Here is a 12,445-nt window from a genome sequence, read left to right as displayed (position 1 = left end):
AGTGCTAAAACTATTATAAATTTCTATAATATATAGTATTATATACAATTTAGGGAGATGGTAGACTGCACCAAGTGTACCATTCAAAAACCTCCTGCACTTATACAGATCTCTCTTACAACAACTCGATGTAGATTTCTAATGAGGAAGGGTGCACCCGGTCATACAACAAAGTAGTATATAGCAAACTAGCTTACAGTTTATGGAATACAGAAGCTACAATACAGCACTGAGTGAAGTCTGCTTTTATTTGAAGTAAATGGGATTTCATTGTATACAGTATACGCCTTAGGCGAGTGTGTTTTAATCAGGGAAATACCCAGCAAGAACATTTTAGGGCAATTTTAAAGAAATATTTATAGATTCGGCAGAGGCTTTCCAGCCTTCAATGCCATCTAATGTAGCATCCCAACCACTTTGGTCAACAGCAGACACTGCTGCTTTTATCCTATAGCGGATTAAGCACTTGGTGATACATATCCTCCCCTTCCACTGTCAGTTACTCCATTTCTCACATAAGAGCTGCAGGAGAATGCACTCATTGTGGGAAGGTAGCAGTGACATGGCATAAGGGGGATTTAGGCATGCGTGGAGCTAGGACCAGAGGTCTGGAAGGCCTGGAATTGTGCAATCAGAGGTGAATTTCTCACCATACCAGGAATGGCCCTTATAAGAAACATGTGTGTGAATATAAATGACTCACCTCTTTCCGGCGCACTATTATTTTACTTCTTTGCTGCATCGTCTGGTCTTCTTCCACCCGGCAACATCAGCTCTCGGTCCTGGACTACAGAGTGCTCGCCAACCTTTTATATCTTTGGTCAAATGACCGATCTGCTACACCAGGTGCAACTCCCTACATTAATATATAAACTCACTCTGTACACTGGTAGGGTGTCAGAGCATTTATCCTGGCTTCATTGTACCTCCAGCTATTGTACACTCCAGATTATTAGATTCCTGGTGCTGTTCTGTACTGCTGGTATTCTGGTGCAGATATATGTCGTTGGTATTATCTTGGTGCAGTTCATATACTGCTGGTACCCTGGTGCAGTTCTATATCACTGACATTATCCTGGTACAGTTTATATACCACTGGTACCCTGGTGCAGTTCTACATCGCTGGCAGTATTCTAATGCAGTTCCATATTGCTGACATTATCCTGGTGCAGTTCATATACAGCTGGCATCCTGCTGAAGTTCCTACATTGCTTTCCTCTGGTGCTGCTCCCAGCTAACATTATCTTTGTGCTATTCCCTGCTGCTCCCTGTACCTTACTGACTGTTACTACTATAGCACCTTATTCTGACATTGTCTTCCCTATATCTAAATCCAGTTCTTCTCTATTGATATGATTACTCTGTACCTCTATTCCCACATGCAAACCAAACTCAAGACCCACCCCAGGTGACCCAAGTTGTGTGGCGCAGGCAGTTAATTTTATCCTGGCGTCATGTTAGACTCTGCTCCCTGAGAATAGGTAGTGCAAACTTGTACTGCTTTGAGGAACAATTCTCAGTGCTTCCTGATTACTCCTCAGAATTTTGTACATGCACTTGCATCGGACTCACCATGGTCCGGTGCACTATTCTTTTTCTTCTTTCTGAACTGCTCAGTCTTCTTCTGTATGGAAGAAGTTCTGCTTTCAGTCCTGGACTCCTGCATTTATGCATGGGCGAAGTGAAGTGTACACCGACCATTTATAACATCGGTCACCGATTCAGTGCCACCATGCTCAAAACCTACCCCAGGAGCTGCGACCTGCATGCAACCAACTCCATCCTACTTTTCTGGTGAAGACCGGCATCACGTTGGACTGGGAATAGATTTGAGCTGGTTTCAGGATCAATCCTCAATGCTTCCTGATACTCTCCTCTTTAGAATTTTGTATATGCACCTGCAGGCAGATGATATGGGAAAAGCAGGTGGAGGATCTCATATACAAATGTGACCACCTGGGTCCATGACAAACATTAGCAATAAAAATAAAAAGTTAATATTTCTTTAGAAAAATTACACAATATTTCATCATTTTCATTATTTTTATTATTTTTTTTTTTCTGCCCCTTATGCTCATCATGGAACTGTGTGTGACAATCTTGATGCAAACATAACATTCACGGTTGACTTGGGTTAATAAATAAGACTATGTTATGGGTATGTGCTCATGCACAGTTGTACGTTTGCACATGGGGACCTACTATGTGCTGCAAGCACCAAGTAAAATACAGTTAATTATTGTAATAGATCCACACCAACACCGACGCCTAACTTCTTTAGTACTTAGTAGAAGTATAGGCAAGACATTGGTTTCTACTAGAAGAATGGCTAATGAGATTATGAGATTATAATATTGCATAAAAAAATGTGGATAAAAATGGAGCTAGCCTTTTATATGAATCTGAAGTTCAAATGAACAGTTAAATTAGCAGGTTTGGTTTTCTATTTGTTTTCTTACTTTAACTTATATAGTTCAATTGAAAGATTTTTATATTCTGTAGCAAAGTTTGCACTTCAAGATCTGTTGCCTGCAGCAGACATCTGGAGTATAGGTTAATGAGCTCAAACAGGTCAAACTGCTACCTCTGACTTTGCTAGGTGGTTTATGAAACAGTACATAAAATAAAACACAGTTTGGATTTTTTTATAGTCCTATAAAGTCATTTAAATATATATTATAAAATTGTAACTGTTGATAGATAGGAGTTTGGGTTTCTCCACAAGGGACACGCAGGTCGCGGTTCTCTGGGGGAGCTCCCAGCGAAATAGAGAAAGCGTAGATGATAGATAGTCTACCAAGGGAGTTCCAGAAGGATGATTAAATGAAGCCAAGGCCAAGCCGAACCAGACAGTGGAGTACCAGGGAGGGTCCAAAGAGAAGTAAAAATAAGCTGAGTTCTGAAGCCATAGCAAGAACCCAATGAAAATCCAGAAGACTAGTCATCAGGAAGCCAATAGGAACAGACAGGAATGCAGGCAATCGCTGGAGTAAAGGAAGGACCAAATTCTCTGGCACCCTAATGGTGGCAGAGTTCAGTTTATATAGAGTGGATAGAAAGATGATTAGCAGGCGGCGGTGACGTCACTCACCGCCATGTGAAAACTAGCGACACGACTGAGGACACGACTGACAGCTGCGGCCGGAAACCCAGACAGAAGTGACGTGTCTGGTTGCTTGGCAACCAGACGCGAGCCCCACAGTGGCAGGCGACCATAGCCTCACCGTAGCATAGGGACAGGGACAGTGCCTGAGAAGACTACAATGTTTTTCCCTTTTTCTGACATATAGAATATTTGTGGTCCAATGACATTGTACAGCAGAAACAACAACAAAGCCACAGCGAGCATTTGTACAGGTCATGTGTAAGTCTATTTGGAATGCCTGACACAGGCTCCCACCTCGTGTCATCCTGAAAATTCTGAAGATTGTGCAGAGTGACTCTGTGATCAGCATCCACACTGCAATACCACTGCTGACTAAATTGTTAGCTGTGTTACATTTCTGTGTATCTAGCTAATTCCAGACCACAGTAGCTGTGGAGATAGGGATGTCACAGACTGCTTTTAGTCAGACTCCATTGTTCATTCTGCTTCAGATAATTAATAACAGAGGAGGTCTATATCTCAGCATTTAGCTGCGGAGCTGTTATTGTCATTCAGCCTGTAATATTTGAGAGATTTATGTAAGCATCTGACATGTCCTAAGTCTATTTTGTACTTTATTCTAGTTCTATTGTCTATTAAATGGTTATTCAATTCTATTGTACCAATTTGATTCTTTGTCTATTTGATTATACATGAGTATGGTCAGACCCTGTCAGGCAAACGGGTGTAACTTAGGAATGGTTTTTTTCACTGTGGTGAGCCCATAGGTACATTCATTCTATTTGAGAGATGTGTCTCTTAGATGTGGTGATTGAGAGGAGTAGCTTTATTGTGACTGAGAGTAAATTTCACAGTGCTGACAGCTCCAAGGAAAGAACCACTCAGCTAGGGTAGCAATCAGAGACACATCACTTTCTGCTAAGCTGCTAAGTCATGAGAGGACTGGTAGTGCGTTACTATCTGAAGTAAAAAATTACAGGCTACGTCTACTTACTTTCTTTTGATGTACCTAGACCCGAGTTTGAATGAGGGCATCTTCAGGGTGATGTTTTGTGTGGAGAGGCACACTTTATTGCCCACTGATAACATCATCCCATCTCATCTACTGTGGTCTTCAAGCCTTTTTGGTTCTCTACTACCACCTTCAGCTGCTCCTTCAGCCTTTTCCACAGTCCCTGGAGATCCTGCACTTGTTTGTCTACTAAAGAAACCACAGAGATGGAATGACCGCTAGATGAAACATGTTGACATAAAAGAGGGTGAGCCCCAGAGAGTCCTGCACCAGTTTGTTCTGTGAGATATCTGCCTATGCAAGCAATTGGGACCAGTCATCCTGAAAATCCAATTCAAAGCACCACATGAACTGTTGGTGGGATTGGATGACATGCTTAGTCTGTCTATTTGAAAGGGCGTGGTACACAGACAAGAAACAAAATGAAATTCCAAGCCGCTTTCAAAAAGCACTCCAAAACCTTGCTACAAACTGAACCCCTCTATTAGATAATATATATAAGGGAAGTCTGTCGATGGCAGTTACTTCAAGATTGGAAAGTGGACTTGCTTGGAGAAGTGATCCACTACCGCCAGGATGGTGTTGATGCCTTGAGAGCTGGGAAATCCATGGACACGTGAATCCATGTCCTATGTGGAATTGACAGGGTCATGAAGAGCCTGGAAGACATTATCCATGGTACCTTGGTGCGTCCACAAGTAGTGCACAATTGGACAAATGAGTCGAAATACTTCCTCACAGTGGGCCACCAGCATTCTCAGACAGCCAAATCATTAGTCTTCCATCTCATTAGAGTTGTGATAGCAACTCAAAATTGACTTCGCACAGCTGGGTCAATCCAAAGTGAGGCAACAGCAGCAGAATTCCATATGTATTCTCCTGTTTTCAGACCCCGTATCTAGGACTACAGAGTATAGTCAGCATAAAAGCAAGCCTGCAGCATATCCTGAAGGTCAGATAAAAAGGCTTTTTGTTCATGAAGAAGTTTTGAAAAATGTACTTCACATAAAGAATTACTGCCCTTAATTAACCACTGCCTCTACCATTTTTTTTCCAGTCCAAATTTTATTGTACAATCTTTAATGGCGCATATCTTATCTGTGTGGAGTTTGTATGTTCTCCCCGTGTTTGCGTGGGTTTCCTCCGGGTGCTCCAGTTTCCTCCCACACTCCAAAAACATACTAGTAGGTTAATTGGCTGCTATCAAATTAACACTAGCCTCTCTTTCTATGTCTGTCTGTGTGTGTGTGTGTGTGTGTGTGTGTGTTAGGAAATTTAGACTGTAAGCTCCAATAGGGCAGGGACTGTTGTGAATGAGTTCTCTGTACAGCGCTGCGGAATTAGTGGCGCTATATAAATAAATGATGATGATGATATCTGACATATCCTTGGCATGTAGAACCCTCTGTCCACCTCTATATCTAGGGCCCTATGTAGAGTTGGATGCATAGTTGGACGTAATTTCCATCTAAAATACAGACATAAAATGCGTCAGAATAAAAGCCATTATAAAAGCCATACATAGTATGCAGACATCTCAAGATGCATCCAGGCAGGTCTGAATCACTCATATATATACGTTTAGGCAGAAGCCTAATCTGGCTTACAGCCAGGGTTGGCAGAGATTTGTACCACCGCACCGACTATAGGATTTTACCCAGTATCAATACACATAGCCCTATAAATACCTCCTAATAAGGATTCTAGATTAGTAATTGGGGTGCAACCTTGAAACTCAAAGTATAATCTGGACAAGGAAAGATGAGAAAGCAAAGTTTCTGAAAATTAAGGTGCACTAAATCCTCTGGTTGATAATATTCAAGATTACCATCCTTTAAAACATAACTTTTATTAAGATGTAACCTAAAAGCGAAATATACTCAAATATAACTAATAAAATCCCATGGAAATAAATTAAAAGGCTGGATGCACTCTATATAGTACCTATATAATCCCACTATAAGTTATATGGTACAGAGGTATAGTAGTTTGATAAACATGCAGATGTGAAAAAGTCAGATTTTATATAAAGAAACATATGCCATAATAGGCATGAATGTACATATATTTGTAATATGTTTCTTGTATTAAGTCTGTTTAATAGCAGACTATAAAAAGCCCAATAATATCCAGCTAGCAGGTAAGGTAGGAATAGATGGTAAATCCCAATTATCTCTTACATTGATCACAGACGCTGGTATATAATCTCTTCTAACTTATTCCTGCAGATCAACAAATGGTTAATATGCAGTCTACCCTGCAGCACACTCCATAGCATAAAATATCTCAGAAGCGCTATCGCAGAATGAATTTCTGTTATTTGGAGTGTATTGCTATCTGCCTACTAGGTTTTCCCTCTAACTCTGGGCTTACAGAGATAGCTGCATGAACAAACTCCTCTAGTATAAATGATAAGTGTATCCAGCTAAAACGCCGATGCGCGTTTCGCTGTTGCTTAATCAAGGCACAGCCAGGGTATAAGCCTAGAGAAAATGCATAGATATGTAGCATTACAGTGTTATTTTCAAATGCATTAGCATATTGCTGTGCAGTACTGAAACTGTACACAAATATAACACTCAAACAAAGTGTCATATACATAACAGCATAGTGTAAGAACAGTGTTACTCATAACAGTGAAAGTCACATTTAGCATTTAACAAACCTTTAAATACAAACATCCACTTTCTTTTAAAATCAAATGTGAATCTTTTGTCCTGCGGTGGTCAGAATGCAAATAGCAATTAAGTAATTTGAATAACCCGCATAGATTTCACATAATATAGTAGTAATAGACAGTAATGCTGTGCATTAAGTCAATGGGAGGGGTAAGGACACATTCAGCCAATCAGACGTAGAAGACGATCACTTTGTATTTTACACCACGGGTAGAGCGACCACAACAAATACATTTTCTACAGGCATATCTGCGCATTTACTTGAACCTGACTTTACTGTAATTGGCCTACACTTGCACACCTCTTACCTTCCCCAATCCACCATTATCAGTACAAACAGTCATATATACAAAATGTGACTGACTCTGCATATGGACACGAGCGCAAGTCTTTTTTGTGCGCATTAGCAAAATATGGATTTTACGTTACACAAATGGACTTGCATAATCTCTACATAAGGCCCCTGATGCCTAAAGTTCGAATGCTCTCATGAACAAGAAGCTGAGTACATCTAATTTGTTTAGGTAACTAGCTGAAGTACCCGGCGTTGCCCAGGTTTAAATCTTCAAGTTATAAAGTTATCAATGAGTTGGATGTAACTGACAACATTTTAAAAATAATTAGCAGCTAAGATGTCATCCAAATCCATCCAAGTGGAAGGCCCAGAACAGGCTCCCTGTGTCAAAGTTCTGCTCAGCATACACCAATGGGAGGTCCGACCGGGGCCGTAACCCCCCTAAAACCTGGCCAGAATACAACTGGACCACCTCGCATTGGTTTCATCCAATTGGCGCAGGGGTGTCCGAATGTAGACTCAGAACCGGCTTCCCAGGTCAAAATTCTGCCCAGTCTACTTCAACGGGAGGTCTGACAGGGACCCTAAACCCCCTGTCCAAATGCATAACTGGACAGACAAACAGACCAATGATTTTTATACATATATATAAGATTAATGACATGCATGTTATATTGTAATATCTAGCTGATATATATATATTTTAGATTTGGCGATCATTTAACAAGTTTTATGATGGCAAATGAAATGATGAAATGTGCTCAAATCTGAGTACCCACTGAATCCGAGAATAAAAGACATCAAGCAAAAAAAAGAGATTACTTCCAATCAGTGCAAGAGATCTCTTAAACAGGCGTGCTCAAAATATAACTCACTAAACTGTCAGGAGACGGCTTCCTTGTGGGACAGTCTGAACGGGATAAGATCCAAACATGACATAACCTTTAATGTTTCAAATTACCTCAGCCTTTTCTCATATGCTGGACCATGGATAGTAAATTAACACATAATACAAATACCAAATGGCCTGCATCATGCTGATTGTTGTGGAAAACCGTCCAAGAGTTAGATCATTACTGGGGAAAAGAAAACATGACATAAGGGATATGTTTATTTTTAATCCTGAATTTCTAAATAACTTTGTATTGGAATTGTCACAGAAAACCAGTTGTCTATTATTTATTTTAAGCTACAAGTACTCTGATTAAAGTGATGGCAGTAACCATATATTTAGTTGAACTGTGGGCTCCATTTAACAGCTATATTTACAGGCTCTAATAATTTAGCATTAACAAAACCGTTCTCCCTCACTCTCCTTCTTGAGCTATGTGGGGATACCCTGACTGTCAACCGCATACCTTTATACAAGAGTATCTTCCCTGACAGCTGCACTTCTTTCAGCAACTACTACAGAGGTGATTGCACTGGTCAGTCACACCAGCTCCTATATTAAGTGCACATCTCTTTCTGCCCTCTCCAATAGGGAACGCCTTGTGATTGTACCTCAGTCATTGGTGATATAATAATGTTTGAAATATTTTATGTTATGTCATCAGTGATGTCATTAATGATGTCATTGGTCATTTTACTTTATTAATGATGACATCAGAAAATCTATAAATCTATAGATTTGTATTGCCTATTCTGCTAAATAAGCAGTATGAGGAGGTATTCAACTACTGGGTAATGGAGGGTGAGGCTTAAAAAGAAATAAAAGCTTTATTTTCTGTGAAGAGATTGTCCTGCTCAGCATTCTCTTTGCATTTTTCAGTTTTTCACTTATTTTCAATGTTTAGAGTTAAATAAGAGGAAAAATAGATCATATTTTACCATATAATCTCCCAAATTCAATCTGGAATTCAAGTTAAAAGGGCTCAATTTTTGCTCTGATTACCATATTAGCACAGCTCTAAGTTCCATCATCAAACGATCAGTGACAGCACATGCTGTGTGATGCAGTCCATACATTTATAAAGCCTTATAGATAGAAAGGTTGTTGAAATATATATTGCATCAATAATACGTTACTGTAGTTATAATCTTTTTTTGCCTTTTAGTTCAAGAATAATATGTTGTTAGTCAACAGACTCCTGTCCTTCACACATACACCAGTCGCTACACGTTTTGTGGACAGATATTGTTTCTGTGACTTACTACTATACTATCTAGGCTGTTAGTCAGATTAATAAACTTGTTTACTTACTGTGTGCAGTGAATAGTGTAGTGAATATGTGCAGTTAAGAAGAGGAAAAATCTTGTCTCCCTTTCGCATTAGTTAATTCTTGTTCCTCTCACCCAACAACCCTTTTACAGAAATTGAATTGTTTTATTTGGTGCAAGCTTCTGTATTCCTTAATAAAAGGAAGACTGCAGATCGCAGTAGGAAATATAATTGATTTGGGGCAGCACGGCGGCTAAGTGGTTAGCACTTCTGCCTCACAGCACTGGGGTCATGAGTTCAATTCCCGGCCATGGCCTTATCAGTGTGGAGTTTGTATGTTCTCCCCGTGTTTGCGTGGGTTTCCTCCGGGTGCTCCGGTTTCCTCCCACACTCCAAAAACATACTGGTAGGTTAATTGGCTGCTAGCAAGATTGACCCTAGTCTCTCTCTGTCTGTGTGTGTATGTTAGGGAATTTAGACTGTAAGCTCCAATGGGGCAGGGACTGAAGTAAATGAGTTCTCTGTACAGCGCTGCGGAATCAGGGGCGCTATATAAAAAAATAGTGATGATGATGATGATGATTGATTAATAAAATAAAGCTGAATATTATAAGTTCACCACTATTTCTATTGTACCAATACAATGAAAAAGAAAAAGTTATTTTTGCATGCATAGGTATAGCTGATTAATGCCATGGACAAAGCTTTGAAATGTTAATATTTGTGTGAGAGGAGTTAAATAAGCAGGGGATGAGCTTAACGTGACATGCAAAGCGTATCTTTAATTAAGTGGGCATGCCTATGCAAAACAGGGGCCTGATTCATTAAGGATCTTAAATTGAGAAACTTCTTATTTCAATATCCTGGGCAAAACCATGTTACAATGCAAGGGGTGAAAATTAGCTTTCTGTTTTGCACATAAGTTAAATACTGACTGTTTTTTCATGTAGCACACAAATATCAACTTTAAATTTCAGTGTACAAATAAGCTATCAAGTATTTGTGTGATACATGGAAAAACAGTCAGTATTTAACTTATGTGCAAAACAGAATACTAATTTGCACCCCTTGCACTGTAGCATGTTAAAAGATCCTTAATGAATCAGGCCCCAGAGGTGTACTTTTATTGGATCTGTTCTTCCTGTGTTCTCTAACAGAAGTATTTATATATTCAATATAGCAAATATTATAATACTTGAGTTCTCTAAAGAAACAATTATTATATGTAACTTGGTTTACTCTTCTCATCATCATCAACATTTATTTATATAGCGCCAACATATCCGTAGCACCTTATAATTGGATACAAACACAGTAAACTAATAAACAAACTGGGTAAAACAGACTTAGGATTTATTAAATTTAAAAATGTAGTTTATTTACAAGTAGTTTTAAATTTACATGTTGTTACTTTAAACTGTTTTAAATTGACGTTACATACGGAGTTCCAGGTTTCTCAAGAAACTATTATCAACACTTTAGAACATATGTAATTGTTACCTTGTACAGACTGCCTTAAATGTCCACATTCTGACTCTAAAAGAGGATTGCTCAAAGAATAGCTGCTGGGTAAATAGTACGATGGTCTTGGGGATTTAAAAGCTTTCTGCCAATGTCCATTTTCAGTTTTTGACAATGGCCTCCCAGAAGAATATATTACTTCTGCAATAGTTTGGTCAACATGTTTCTGATCTTGAGGTGTCATCTTATCTACTAATATAGAGTGGGTTGGATACAGACGGCTGCAATAATTGGTTACTAGAATATGTTGACTGTGATGCTGGCGTTACAGAAAAAGATCAAGAAAAAACTGAATTTCTGGATGGTAATAACATTGAAAATAGCTACTTGCACCTTTATGGTAATGATTTACCTACTCGCTTACACCTATAAAGCATTGTTTAAAGTCAGCAGAACCCTTCTTACATACATCTGTTTGTTCATCCTAGCAGCATTTTGGAAAACACATTTCATTTGACAGTATCTCTAAACCATATTTTCTTTTCTCACATCTTGTGTAAATGTTTTCATATTATAGAAGTTTTATTTTGCTGAGAGCAAAAATGAAAATATAATTAAATGTCAAGTTTACATATTTAAACAGATATAAAATGCACAAATTTACTAATGGATGTCGGGGAGAGCTAATTGTGAGTAACTCCCACTCCCCTCAATACTAATGTTGGATGATCACTCCCAAAACATCATATGCCTAGGAATTTAATGGCAAATTGCATAGAATATAAAATTTATCTATATCTGTATGGAAAATTTAAGTGAATGGAATTTGATAGTTTTTTGAAAGAAGTTGTGGTATGACACCACTGTCTATCTATCTATCTATCTATATATATATATATATATATATATATATATATATATATATATATATATATATATATATATATATAGTAAGACATTTTATTGTATATTTTTCAGTGTTGCTGGGATTCCAGCTGGTTTACCCAATGGCTATGATTGTGGTTTTCACAAGTTTTTGAGACTAGAAAATAAGTCCTTTAGAAATTAGATAATAGTAATATTTATTATTATGTTGTTCACATATAAAAGTTAAAACAAATAAAATACATAGAAATAAGGAAAATAATTATACCTGGATACAGCACACTAGCTTTTTGATTTTTAAACCAGATGTGTTTTACCTTGTCCTTATTATTATTATAAATCTTTATTCTTTTTTTTTTCCTCTCCTGCAATTCTGTATAGTGAAAAGAGCAACATTGGCTATTTTCCCTGAAGACACAGCAACCACAAGATGCCATATGGGTTTAATGTTTTATGTATGAAACTCAGCATGAGGTACAGCTGACTCAAAGACAGAAGCTACAGACTTTAGACACTGGCGTATTCTTCAATAATAATTAGAAAATCCTGAAGCACTTTGCTGTTACCCCAGTTATTTTATCCTCTTCAATAAGCAGACCTATCATCTTTTACTTTGAGTAATTATTTTCGTTCAAGTTTAACCTTACCAGCAAAATTATTTGATGGGTTTATGTATCCAACATATTAGAAAAACAGTTTTCAAGCGCTAATGAAAAATAAATATTATGTTTTTAGAGAATCGGGAAATGTAAAAAAGCAATCTACATAAAACATTGTCAACAGATAGAGATATTTAAATAAAAGATTCCTACCTTTTGCCATCAACTCGTAAACATTATGTTTATTT

General features: G+C 38.1%; 1 long non-coding RNA gene across 1 annotated transcript in view; it reads right to left on the bottom strand.

The window, feature by feature from the left end:
- Nucleotides 1-12,445, bottom strand: part of LOC142098504 (uncharacterized) — a 1,185,945-nt gene that overhangs the window by 263,176 nt on the left and 910,324 nt on the right. The gene's annotated exons all lie outside the window — the stretch shown is intronic.

This window comes from Mixophyes fleayi, chromosome 1, assembly GCF_038048845.1.
Source record: "Mixophyes fleayi isolate aMixFle1 chromosome 1, aMixFle1.hap1, whole genome shotgun sequence".
In the NCBI taxonomy this organism is placed as follows: domain Eukaryota; kingdom Metazoa; phylum Chordata; class Amphibia; order Anura; family Limnodynastidae; genus Mixophyes; species Mixophyes fleayi.
Note: the sequence above shows the minus strand (reverse complement) of the source record. Positions and strands in the feature narration are given on the sequence as shown.